The sequence below is a fragment of the Neoarius graeffei genome, chromosome 17 (assembly GCF_027579695.1).
Source record: "Neoarius graeffei isolate fNeoGra1 chromosome 17, fNeoGra1.pri, whole genome shotgun sequence".
Lineage (NCBI taxonomy): Eukaryota > Metazoa > Chordata > Actinopteri > Siluriformes > Ariidae > Neoarius > Neoarius graeffei.
In genome coordinates, this window is record NC_083585.1 from 8,812,198 (window position 1) to 8,826,342 (window position 14,145).

The 14,145-nt window shown below is 46.4% G+C and overlaps 1 protein-coding gene across 1 annotated transcript in view; it reads left to right on the forward strand.

Moving 5' to 3' along the window:
• The window catches only part of tyw1 (tRNA-yW synthesizing protein 1 homolog (S. cerevisiae)), a 244,943-nt gene that overhangs the window by 147,386 nt on the left and 83,412 nt on the right, over nt 1–14,145 (forward strand). The gene's annotated exons all lie outside the window — the stretch shown is intronic.

The following is a 14,145-nucleotide window of genomic DNA, read 5'->3' on the forward strand; positions in this document are numbered from 1 at the left end:
ACTCACAGATCATTGATATTACTCTTTAGAGTTTTCTGATGTGGGTTTTTTCATGTCCTGGCAGGTCAGCTAATTTGGATATCATTTCGTGGGTCTGACCCACCAGATGCAGGTCGCTTGAGTGGTCTGCAAAGGAGTGGGTGTAACCTACTCTTGTCTCTACTGTGCAGATTCTAGCAGGAATACTATACAGACTATACCAATACTATACAGACACCGGCTCCAAATTTGACAACATGGCCGTCGTCGACTGTCCATCGCTAGCGATGATGACTGCTTTATTAGGATGCACAGAAACGCAGCTGGGCCGTGAGCGACAGAGTTGCCCACAGCGGCGGCACAAACGGCCCAGCCGAGCCACCATGGAATGTCTGGCCTTGTGAGCTCTCGCATACTGTTCTCCTCTCCTAACAAAGTGCCTTGCACAGTAAGGTAAGACAAACGATGTTGTGCCCCCATCGTACTGCCTCTCTGAACCTCCAAACCTGATGCCAAGTGGTGCACAAAAGTGCCACAGACCTGATGGGTATGGAAGTTGCCCCGCAGTGACAACTGACTTGCTGAGTGATGTCATTCATTGGCCATTTGAGTGGCTCTTCCACGTGCCATTAGATTAGATTCAATAAAACTTTATTGATCCCTTTGGGAGGGTTCCCTCAAGGAAATTAAGAACCTGTTGGGTTCATCTGCCACATTGGTGATGTACTATTTAACCCATAGTTGGAGCCCAGGCAGGTGCTTTCACTCCAGGTCAGAGTGGACCTGGGAGCAATGGTGATTAAGGGGTAACTCCGCTTTCCCCAATACTCAAGTCCTCCTGGACCTAGGACTCACCAGCGGTTGCAGTTTAAAGTTATACCCAGGACTAAATGCAGGTTTATTCCACAACATGGTGGAGCTACTTTGGCTTCATTTCTGTAGAACTGGAGTGAATGGAACCACGCAGTCCATGTTTTCTAGAGTCGATGGATTGGAACGACAAAAAAGAAGGAAAGTTGGAGACGTTACACACACTGAGAGACAGTGGAGATATAATACTGTTGCCGTGGTTCACAAAGACCATGACAGTACCATTTTGTTAACTTATTCCATTGAGTATACCGTATTCATTTCTCCCATACAGTTTGAAATCATGTCCTTCACAATGCTGCTGTATCCAGAGTTTTTCCCACAGACTTTTTCAAAGGCAGAGGACTTTTAGCAAATATGGATGAAGTACTGAGCTGTGTATGGAAGGTGTAGCTGTCGGTCTGGTGTACAAACTACTGTATGTGCAGCCCAATCATTTATGTGAGCATGACAAATTGAAGCACTGAGGTTCATAAAATGTAATTTAGTTCACGCTTTTAGTACTCTGATGATCACCTGGAGCTGCATTACAGAGAAATAGAGTTCAGGCTGACCCAAGATGGGGACGGTGCTGCTTTGAGACCAGATGTCTGTGATGGTGACTCATGAGCCCTTTAGAGAGAATTTACTACTGTAATGTTCCTTCCTGGTGATGTGGAGGTTCTTTTTGCACAGTTGGCTTTGTTATACGACCATATCTGATTCTTTCCTTTGCCTCATCTGACATTCTGACATCGTCTGAAATCTTCATCATATGCTGACGAATCTGGATTTGTTCTGATGTGAACATATGTGTGTCTCTGATTATGTAAGCATGGAGCAGCGTTAAATTTGAATCTTCTGGGTGTGGCTGGGTTTGCTAAAGCAGATTTTAGTTTGATGAGAGGCAGATGATATTTACCTTCGATTCAAGATCTGCTTCAATCCTTTAATGACGAGCTCAGTAACATGGCATTGTGGTAGATAGTGTCAAAGCAATTGGTCCTTTTTTTGAGCAGACATGAAGAGATATGGTGTGTGTGTGTGAGTGAGAGAGAGAGAGAGAGAGAGAGAGAGAAAATTCAGGTTTCTGATGCAGTCTGTTCACACCCTAATCACTCCATGTTACTTGCCCCACGTCATATACAACGTTATTCTTGTTTTCTTTGCCTATAAGGACACTAGGCCTCATTTATCTTTTAGTACATTTGTGTGTAAATGTTTGTTGAAGGCAAACCAAATAAAAAAGTCAGTTTTGAAACATTTTTTTGTATTACGGAGCCGTAGAGGGGACATGGTGAATAAAAAAAATAACAAAGCGTGGGAACGACTTATAAGGCGTGTGCACGAGATATTAATGCGCGCGCACGAGTTATAACCCGTGCGCACGCTTTGCGTTAAGGCGTGCGCTCGGGTAGTTAAAAATGAGGGGACGAGTTACAAATCGTTCCCTCGCTTTCATTAAGGCGTGTGCACGAGATATTAATGCATGCGCTCGAGTTATAAAGGCGGCAGCACGGTTTCAGATACACAGAAATCCTTGATGCACTTGCATCCCAACATGGCTTTATTATAAGTCTGGGACACCTCCCGGCGAAGCCCATTCTCTCTCAGAACCCTCTTGAGGTGTCTCAGACTTATAATAAAGCTATGTTGGGATGCAAGTGCATCGAGGATTTCTGTGTATCTGAGTCCAATATTAAAATAGAATAAAATAGCGTCTAGTATTTCCGGAGCTACGATGGTGAGCTACAGCCTGTGTGTGTGTAGGCAACGAGATCAACGAAAACAAGGATATTGTGGGAATATTTTAATAAGTCGAGGGAACGACATAGGATATCATTCCCATGCCTTGGATATAAACCGAGGGAAGGCGTTTTAAGACGTTCCCTCACTTTTTAATAACCCGTGCGCACGCCTTTATAACTCGAGTGCACGTATTAATATCTCGTGCACACGCCTTAATGAAAGCGAGGGAACGATTTGTAACTCGTCCCCTCATTTTTAACTACCCAAGCGCACGCCTTAACGCAAAGCGTGCGCACGGGTTATAACTCGTGTGCGCGCGCATTAATATCTTGTGCACACGCCTTATAAGTCGTTCCCACGCTTTATTTTTTTATTCACCATGTCCCCTCTACGGCTCCGTACATTTTCAGTAAGCCGCTTTTTTGTTGTTGTTGTTACTCGTGTGCGTATGTTGATGAAAGCGAATCTCCAGTAAATAAGCAGGAGTGTGTATGGCACAGCTGATTTTGCATTTGTTGACTCCCAAAAAAATCTCCATAACAGGCAAAGCTCACGGAGGTGAAACGATGAGTAAATGGCAACAAAGTCTTTCTTACAGGAAGAAGTGCGAGCTATTCTGTCTCACATCTGTGCCAATCAAAATGTGCATTATTTAACAGCGTGAAAACCCCGTGCAAGGGTCAAAATCTGGAGCTAAATTACAGAGCGGGTGAATCAGATGTGAATTAAGTAAACAGGAGACAAAATGGTTTGATATGAAAACTGAGGGGTAATTATTTATTTATTTATTTATTTATTTTCAGTGCAAATTGTCTTGGGAACTGTTGGACAGAAATCTCTTGTACACCAGAGTGCCCTCCAGTGCAGTATTGGAAAAGCCAAAGGGCGTGCATCATAGGAAGGAAGCGATAATGGCGTGCACCACACTAGAGAACATACTGGACATTGTAGCATAAGACATACCAGATGAATCACATATCAGTCACTTAGGGCTGGAGCACAGTGTTAAAAGAAGATGATGTGGCAAACAGAATCAACTTGCACACCACCTGGAGCGATTGCAGAACGTCCTCCATTTATATGCCAGCATTTCCTTTTATTTGAATCACTGGTCTGTACTGGTCTTATTTGTTGTAATGTATGGATTTATGTTGGCTGGCGTTCTTTATTTATTTTTTCATGTTTATTATTTCTTTACTTAATGCCTTCAATAGTTGATCTGAACTGACTGTGTTTCACCAAATTTTCATTCGTTTTGTATGTGTACAGGGTTCTGACGCAGTATGGAAAAGTCTGGAATTTGATTTTGATAATTTCCAGGTCGGATAAGTAAGGAAAATAGAGTATGGAAAAATATTTCCGTTTCCAGACTATTGCCCCTACTTTCTTTTTCTAAAATATAAAATGAAGCCAAAATGTTCAACTCAGTGTGAGTTTGATGTCGTTGAATTTAAGGGAGGTAAGACGTGTGTGTGTGTGTGTGTGTGTGTGTGTGAGAGATATATCTGAGGTGATTTCCGTGGCACCTGCCATCAGTGAACTACAGTGGTGCTTGAATGTTTGTGAACCCTTTAGAATTTTCTATACTTCTGCATAAATATGACCTAAAACATCATCAGATTTTCACACAAGTCCTAAAAGTAGATAAAGAGAACCCAGTTAAACAAATGAGACAAAAATATTATACTTTAGGGATGAGAATTTTCCGCAGATCGGCGGATTTCCGACTTTTTCAGACCAAAATGATCGTTTTTGAGATCGATGTAAATCCGTTGAGAAATTTTTTTTTTTTGGGGGGGGGGGGGTATGATTAACAATCTGTGGTCACCTTATAACGCAGACATCCCAAGTCTCCCGGAACTTCCGGGAGTCTCCTGCATATTGATAGAAGCGAGCAAGAGCGTGCGCACGCACGCAACATTAAGGTCTGCATCACGCATCTTAGAATGTGCGCGCGCGAGGGAGACTGTGTGCAGTGTTGCCAGATATTGCTGACGGTTTCCATCCCAAAATATGTTCAAAACCTGCCAAAATGCACTTAAAACCACCCAATGTGGCAACACTGCCTGTGTGCCTGTTCATGTAGCGCATGCCAGACAAAGAGCATCTTGATTGGGTTACTCAGCAAAATAAGCCAATCAGCTTTCAGTGTGGGCGGGCTTTTATCCCTTTTCTCGAGGACCGAAGTTTTTAGTTGAGTCAGTGCAGCCGACAGGACCGGCATAGCAGAGAGAGAGCGCGCGCCCCAAAAACCAAAGTACAAAACCCACTTCAGCTCAGATTACACAAAAGACTCCCTGTCTAATAAGGGTAGAAAATGACAGTTTCGCGCGATGTACTGTTTGCAGCAGTGGTTTCAGCATTGCCCATGGTGGCTTAAATGATTGTAAAGGACATGTTGAGGTGAGGAGTGTCATTTCATGTGCATTATAGGTCTACAACAGGCTGTCATGAAAAGACCAAACTTACTGAAGATTTCCATAAAGTAACAATGTATGAATATACATCATATATATCAAATACACGTCATATACAAGTGTGTATCTTTTTATAAATGAGGTTAGCTTGTCTAATGTAGCATGTTGGGGAGAATCATAGTATCATATCTATATTTCTGATAAAATTTTAGGTATGATACTGTGTATAACTCTCCTACTTATTGCTCATTTCATGGGGGGGAATTGCTGGCATGTGCCGCGCGGGAGCGTCTGCCCACATTTTTTTCGGCCGAGATGAACTTATAGTTTTTGATTTAAAATTTTTTTTCCAATTTGTAATGCCCATTGTACATGCCTGTTCTTTAACTCAAAATCACCATCTCGATCTTCAAATTGACCATATGGTATCTGCATTACATTACACAACATCCTGTCCAGATAAAACCGAGTTAGTTCACACAACAGTTGAAAGGAAAGTGATGAGTGATGTTGAATGTTGCCTGCTTAATATGCAAGACCTCCTGCTACCATGATGACATCAGAAGAAAGCTTAAGAGAATTATATGACAGAACTTTTTTCTGGTTTGCACTTCATTTTAAAGGATTAGAGTATTCAAAGACATGAATAGCAGAAATACAGAAATATAATACTGTAGAGCTCGTTTATATTAAAAGGTGCATTGATTTTTTGAAATCATCAAATGTGAATTGATTAAAAACAAGTCTCTTGTACCATATTAATCATTTTCACCTGGTAGTCCACCAAGAAGGGGAATTTATTTCCAAATACATTGCAACTTTTTGCTGATAAAATTCATGGTTTTGGGGTAAAAAAAAAAATAGCCAAAAATCATTAGCGCCTGGGCCCCGCCCCCCGGGCCATGGGCCCCGCCCCCTTGGGCTATGGGCCCCGCCCCCCTGGGCCATGGGCCCCGCCCTGGTTTTTTCAGACTTTTTAAATATTTTCCATTCTCATCCCTGATACCTGATGATCCAATATTACTTGTGTGCAGCACATTGGACTCCGTCGTACCTAAGCAGAGCTAAAAACAAAACAAAAAAAAATCAGCATGAACGCACATTGCAACACTACAAATGTAAGAATGGGAAACTGCAAGTTTTCTGAGAGCTGGCAAATTTTGCTGGTGTTGTGGGGCTGCTCCAGGCGTGAACGATGGTGTGTGTGTGTGTGTGTGTGTGTGTGTGTGTGTGTGTGTTGGAACAGCTATTACTTATTTGTGTGTGTAGCTCTCAGCAGGACCTCTTCTTACTCCCCTGTTTCTCAGTTCTATGTGAAGTTTTCAAAATGCATTCTTTTACTGTATGATTGTTGTTTATTATTTGACTTCATTTATAGTTCTTTGTTGAACAGTGTGTTAAACAGTGTTTACAGTAAACAGTTTTACTCCGTCTAATATTCAGTGAATCAGAGTAGGTGCCCTTCTCTTCCCTTTTCTCTTGAGTTGTAAATCAACATCCCTCCGGTGTTAGGACTAGGACTGTTTTGGCCTCTAGAGGCCGCTGTTATTTCCTTTTCGTGTCATGTTTATTTTGGCCTCTAGAGGCTGCCACTGTTCCTGTGTTTTGTGTTTGTGTTAATTGCCTGTTTAGTCCTGATTATCTTCACCTGTGTTCAATTTAGTTTGTGTATTTATACCCCCTGAGTTCAGTCCTCTTGTCACGGAGTCTTTGTGCTGTTATGCTTATCTCCAGTTTCCTCTGTACGGTGTTCTTTGTTTTGCACTTTGCTTTTCTTTTGGACCTAGTAGTTACTGTGTTTTCAGATCTTCTGAGCTTTGGTATTTTTGCCTTTTCTTTTCTGTTTTTTTGGCTTTTGTTTTGTACTTTTGAATTTTTAATTTTTTCCCTTATATCTTCTGAGCGTTTTTGGATTATTACTTTTTGGATTTTTTGTGTATATATTGTAAATAAACCTTTTGATACTTTTTTCTACTTCTGCCTCACGCCTCTGCATTTGAGTCATCCCCCTGGTGGCCTAGTGGGGGTTTGCTGGATTATCACACCAACGAACCAGGTTCGAATCCCAGCAAAACCCTAACAGAAAGACTCCGTCATGACCGACTCAGCAGAGACTGCTTCAACTGTCTACCCGGCCAACCTTCAGGGAATCACTTTGACACGCTTTGGAGCGCTCATGGACGTACGCTCACCAGCCAACGTGAGGCCCTTGCTCGCCACGAGGAACTGCTTCAGCAAATTGGGAAAACCCTGGCACAGCTGACATCTCTGCCTGCATCTCCTCATCCTGATCCAGCTCCTGCTCCAGTGCCTCCTGCCATGCTGCCTTCTTCACCTCGCGAACCCAGCCTTCCTGCACCACAGAGGTATGACGGCAAGCACAGTGAGTGCCGAGAGTTCCTTACCCAGTGTCAACTCACCTTTGAGCTTCAGCCTACCACCTACACTACGGATCGCCGCAAGATTGCCTTTGTGATAACCTTATTAGCTGGTAAGGCGCGAGCCTGGGCTGCTGCTATCTGGCAGAGACAGGGACCTGAGTGCCTTGATTTCCAGCTGTTTTCTGAAGAGATGCTTCGGGTCTTCGATCAGGCAGACATAAGTACCGACGCAGCCCGAAAGCTCATGTCCATCTGGCAAGGAGGAAGCGTCGCAGATTACGCCATCTCGTTCCAGACGCTCGCAGCAGTAAGTGGATGGAACGAGACTGCCCTGGTGTCAGCCTTCCACCATGGTCTGTCTGACCCCATCAAGGACGGTCTGGCCTCTATTGGATGCCCAAGTGACCTCGAAACCCTCATCTCACATGCTATTCGTCTGGACAACAGGATGAGAGAACGCCACCAAGCCTTGAGCCCCCCCAGCCTCCCTACCTCTACCTGGAGACCGTCTACCTCCTTCAGTGACTGTCCAGAACCCATGCAAGTGGGTCGTACTCGCCTCTCCGCATCTGAGAGGGAGCACAGAAGGAGGGACAAGTGCTGCATCTACTGTGGCAAGCCTGGTCACTTCCGAGCATCATGTCCCGAACTCTTGGGAAAAGGACCGCCCCGTCCAGCCGAGGGAGGGTTGTGACGGGGCCTACCCTCTCTCCCGGACTCCCTGGCCAAGGAATCTACATCCTGGTCTCCATCTCCTGGGGTGAGTCTGTCCACTCTTGTCAAGCTTTGTTAGACTCAGGGGCGGCTGGGAACTTTATGGATATTCACTTCGCCCAAAGCATCAATATCCCGACTGCACCTCTTGAAGTCCCACTGTCTGTGTCTGCCCTCGATGGCCAAGCGTTAGGTGATGGAAGAGTCACCCAAGTTACTTCTCCAGTCTTCCTCCAGTCTCAAGGTCACAAGGAAGAAATATCCCTGCACCTGATTCCTTCACCTGAGTTCCCAGTTATTCTAGGCCTTCCTTGGCTTACTCGCCACAACCCTCGCATAGACTGGGTAACAAGCCAGGTTGTGGAATGGAGCCCTGCATGCCATGCCTCTTGTCTGCTCTCTAGCTCTCCTGTGTCTCCTGCTGAGCCCCCTGATCTCACCGAGTTATCTCAAGTTCCCACAGAGTACTGGGATCTCAAGGAGGTATTCAGCAAGAGCAGTGCCGCCGTTCTTCCTCCGCACCGGGCCTATGACTGTGCCATCGACTTGCTCCCTGGGACTACCCCTCCTCGTGGCAGACTGTTTTCCCTCTCTCAGCCAGAACGCAAGGCCATGGAGGAATACCTCAAAGACGCCCTGGTCTCTGGGTTCATTCGACCCTCCACCTCACCTGCTGGTGCCGGCTTCTTCTTTGTCGGCAAGAAGGATGGGGGGCTCCGACCATGTATTGACTACAGGGGCCTGAACAAGATCACTGTGCGCAACCGATATCCCCTTCCGCTGATGTCCACTGCTTTCGACCTGCTCCAAGGCGCCACCGTCTTCACCAAGTTGGACCTACGGAACGCATACCACCTCATCCGTATCCAACAGGGAGACGAGTGGAAGACTGCCTTTAACACCCCGTCTGGGCACTACGAATACCAGGTGATGCCCTTCGGACTCACCAACACACCAGCTGTTTTTCAGGCCCTAATCAACGACGTCTTAAGGGACATGATTAACCTGTACGTTTTTGTCTACCTCGACGACATCCTTATCTTTTCCAAGACCGTGCAGGAGCACCGCCACCATGTCCGCCAGGTTCTCCAGAGGCTGCTACAGAACAATCTGTTCGCCAAGGCCCAGAAATGCGAATTTCATGTTCCCGAGGTCTCCTTTCTGGGATTTATTGTACGGACAGGCCAACTCCAAATGGACCCTGCCAAGACCCTGGCCGTCCGGGACTGGCCTACTCCCAAGTCCGTTAAGGAGGTTCAGCGGTTCTTAGGATTCGCTAACTTCTACCGCAAGTTCATCAGGAACTTCAGTTCTGTAGCAGCACCCATGTCAGACCTCACCAAAGGGACAGGTGGATCTTATGTCTGGTCTCCTCAGGCGGAAAAGGCGTTCAAAGACCTCAAGGACCGCTTCTGCACGGCACCCATTCTGGTCCTCCCGGACACCTCCCAACCATTCATCGTGGAGGTGGACGCCTCGGACAGTGGTGTCGGCGCAGTGCTCTCTCAACGTTCGGAAGGAAAGCTGCACCCCTGCGCTTACTTCTCCCACCGCCTGAGTCCTGCGGAGTCCCGGTACGATGTGGGGGATCGAGAACTGCTAGCGGTCAAACTGGCCCTTGAGGAGTGGAGGCACTGGCTGGAGGGAGCGCAACATCCATTCCTGGTTTGGACTGACCACAAGAACCTGGAGTACCTCCAGCAAGCCAAGAGACTGAACCGTCGACAGGCTAGGTGGGCCCTGTTTTTCAGTCGGTTTGACTTCACCCTCTCGTACCGCCCCGGCTCCAAGAACACCAAACCTGACGCACTGTCCAGGCTGTTCTCTGCCACTAACAGGGAGAATGAAGTCAGGCCTATTATCCCTGTGTACCGGATTGTGGCCCCTGTCCGCTGGGGTATTGAGGAGGCTGTCCGACGAGCCCAACGCCAGGACCCCGGTCCTGGGACCGGGCCACCGGGCCTCTTGTACGTTACACATCAAGCCCGGGCCAAGGTTCTCCAGTGGGGTCACTCTTCCCCTCTCACCGCCCATCCGGGAGCTCGGAGGACCCTGGACTTCCTGAAAAGACGCTTCTGGTGGCCTAACATGGAGAAGGAAGTAAGGTCATTTGTCCTGTCCTGTGAGGTTTGCACCAGAACCAAGAACCCACGACAGCGTCCCCAGGGTCTCCTGCATCCTCTGACCATTCCCCGGCGTCCCTGGTCCCACGTGGCAGTCGACTTCATCACGGGTCTCCCTGAGTCACAAGGTAACACGGTCATTTTGGTCATAGTTGACAGATTCTCCAAGGCCTGCCGCTTCATACCACTGTGCAAACTCCCCTCTGCTCTTGAAACAGCGAAACTTATGTTTAATCATGTCTTCCGAGTCTTTGGTCTTCCACAGGACATCGTCTCAGACCGAGGGCCCCAGTTCTCCTCCCGAGTGTGGCACGGGTTCTGCAAGGTCATCGGAGCCACTGCCAGCCTCTCCTCTGGGTTTCACCCACAGTCCAATGGTCAGACGGAGAGGCTCAACCAGGACTTGGAAACCACCCTGCGAGGCCTGGCTATGGATAACCCGACATCGTGGAGCACCTGGCTGCCATGGGTAGAGTACGCCCACAACACCCTGCAGTCATCGGCCACCAAGCTGTCGCCATTCCAGTGCCAATTCGGGTTCCAGCCACCTCTGTTCCTGGACCAGGAGGAGGACACGGGGGTGCCCTCGGTCAACCAATATGTGAGACGGTGTCGCAAGACCTGGAGCAAGGTCAGGAAGACCCTCATACAGACCTCCAGAACCAACCAGACTCAGGCCAACCGCCATAGAAGACCTGCCCACGCTTTCCGCCCTGGGCAGCGGGTTTGGCTGTCCACTAAGGACCTTCCGCTGTGGGTGGAGAACCGCAAGCTTACTCCTCGCTACATTGGCCCCTTCAAGGTGGTGCACAGGGTGAACCCTGTCTCCTACCGGCTCCAGTTGCCCCAGACTCTGAGGATCAACCCCACTTTCCATGTTTCCCTGTTGCGGCCCGTACTGACATCTACGTATGCCCCTGCCCCTAGGAACCCCCCACCCCCCCGCATCTTCCAGGGTCAGACTGTGTTCACTGTGCATCGCCTGCTTGACTCCCGCCGGGTCCGCGGCGGGTTGCAATATCTGGTGGACTGGGAGGGCTATGGTCCTGAGGAGCGCTGCTGGGTTCCTGCTCGGGATGTCCTAGATAAAGAACTGTGTCGGGACTTCCATTCGGCCCATCCGGATCGCCCTGGGAACGTCAGGAGACGCTCCTAGAGGGGGGGGTCCTGTTAGGACTAGGACTGTTTTGGCCTCTAGAGGCCGCTGTTATTTCCTTTTCATGTCATGTTTATTTTGGCCTCTAGAGGCCGCCACTGTTCCTGTGTTTTGTGTTTGTGTTAATTGCCTGTTTAGTCCTGATTATCTTCACCTGTGTTCAATTTAGTTTGTGTATTTATACCCCCTGAGTTCAGTTCTCTTGTCACGGAGTCTTTGTGCTGTTATGCTTATCTCCAGTTTCCTCTGTACTGTGTTCTTTGTTTTGCACTTTGCTTTTCTTTTGGACCTAGTAGTTACTGTGTTTTCAGATCTTCTGAGCTTTGGTATTTTTGCCTTTTCTTTTCTGTTGGCTTTTGTTTTGTACTTTTGGATTTTTTATTTTTTCCCTTATATCTTCTGAGCGTTTTTGGATTATTACTTTTTGGATTTTTTGTGTATATATTGTAAATAAACCTTTTGATACTTTATTTCTGCCTCACGCCTCTGCATTTGAGTCATCCCCCTGGTGGCCTAGTGGGGGTTTGCTGGATTATCACACCAACGAACCAGGTTCGAATCCCAGCAAAACCCTAACATCCGGTTACTGTTACGGGTCGAAGGGATCAGTGTAGTTTTTCAGATGTCCATGACAGACACAGAATAACACTGCATTGTTTTAGCATTGCAGCCTGAATAAAATGCTGGGCATTGAACTTGTCTGGGTTTGGGTTTAATTGATGTGTATGAGCTACAGGACCTTGCCACAGGGAGCCACTAGAAATTTTGGGCTGATGAAAGAATATAATCTCCGCAGTTCCTCACTGCTTCTGGCAATTATTTGACAACATACGAGCTTCCATCCTTACAGTGTAACGTACATATTAACAGCTGGATTTTAAACTCATTTATTTAAATAATAAACATCTAGTTATTTGTACTGTGGCGGCAAATATGGTCTGAAAAATGTACCATGAATTCTGGGAATTCGAGTCTGGAAAAGTCTGGAATTTTGAAATGGAAAATGTGTTGGAGCCCTGAAGTGTGTAATATAAATACTTAAGCTACTTAAACTTGACACCATAATGTGTATATAAAAGTGCAGGGGTTTTTTTTTTAACTCCTTCCATTCTATATGATGCTGATCAGTCAAGGTTTGTATGAAGAATGAATCTTATGTGTAAATCTACACAGATTCTTGTGCATGACTGGGATACAGACGCTTTTCTGAACTTATAGGATTTTCATGAATTCTAAAGTTCGTGTGTAAATGCTTCTATGAATGATTTATGAATAAACTGGTTCATATCCTGTTTGATAAACCAGGAGTTGTACGAAAGACTGGAGACCAAATAAGGAGAGAAAGATCTGTACAGACTAGCTAGGCAGAGAAACAGGGAAGCGAGGGATGTAGAGCAGGTAAGAGTGATGAAAGATGGAAATGTGCTGACAAACAAAGAGAGTGTATTAAGAAGGTGGAAAGAGTACTTTGAGGATTTATTAAATGAGGAGAATCCAAGAGAGAAAAGGTCAGATTCATTGGAGACAGCAAATCGGGAAGCAGAGTTGGTTAGTAAGGATGAGGTGAGGGCAGCCATGAAAAGAATGAAGACTGGGGAAGCAGTCGGACCAGATGGTATCCCGATTGAGGCTTGGAGATGTTTGGGTGAGATGGCTGTGGAGTTCCTAACGAGATTGTTTAATAAGATCCTAGAGAATGAGAAAATGCCATATGAATGGAGGAAGAGTGTCTAGTCCCAATATACAAGAATAAGGGAGATGTACAGAGCTGCAGTAATTACAGAGGAATGAAATTGATGAGCCACACCATGAAGTTATGGGAAAGGGTATTGGAGGTGAGATTGAGAAGAGAGGTAGCAATCTGTGAACAGCAGTACGGGTTTATGCCAAGGAAGAGCACATCGGATGCAATTTTTGCTTTAAGAATGTTAATGGAGAAGTGCAGGGAAGGCCAGAGAAAGCTACATTGTGTGTTTGTAGACCTGGAGAAGGCATACGATAGAGTGCTGAGAGACGAGTTATGGTATTGTATGAGAGAGAGTGGAGTGAATGAGAAGTATATTAGAGTGGTGCAAGACATGTATGAAAACAGTAAAACAGCAGTGAGGTGTGCAATTGGAACAACTGAATGGTTCAAGGTGAAGGTGGGACTCCATCAAGGATCTGCTTTGAGTCCTTTCTTGTTTGCCAGAGTGATGGATAGCTTGACAGATGAAGTGAGGCAAGAGTCACCATGGAACGTGATGTTTGTGGATGATATTGTGATATGTGGTGAAAGTAGAAAGGAGGTTGAGTTGGGTTTGGAGAAATGGAGGGATGCATTGGAACGAAGAGGAATGAAGGTGAGCAGGAGCAAAACAGAATACATGTGCATCAATGAGAATGGGGATGAGAGTGTAGTGAAAATGCAAGGAGTAGACATAAAGAAAGTTGGTGAATTCAAGTACCTGGGGTCAACTGTGCAGGAAAATGGGGGCTGCGATAGTGAGGTGAGAAAGAGAGTGCAGGCAGGGTGGAGCAGTTGGAGAAGGATTTCGGGAGTCATTTGTGACAGGAAAGTCCCAGCAAAAGTGAAAGGTAAGATGTATAAGACAGTAGTGAGACCAGCTGTGATATATGGATTGGAGACCGTACCCTTAACGAAGAGACAGGAGGCAAAGTTGGAGGTGGCGGAGTTGAGGATGTTAAGGTTTGCGATGGGAGTGACAAGGTTGGACAGGATAAGGAACGAGCACATCAGAGAGACAGCACGTGTGGAGAGCTTGGGAATTAAGCTA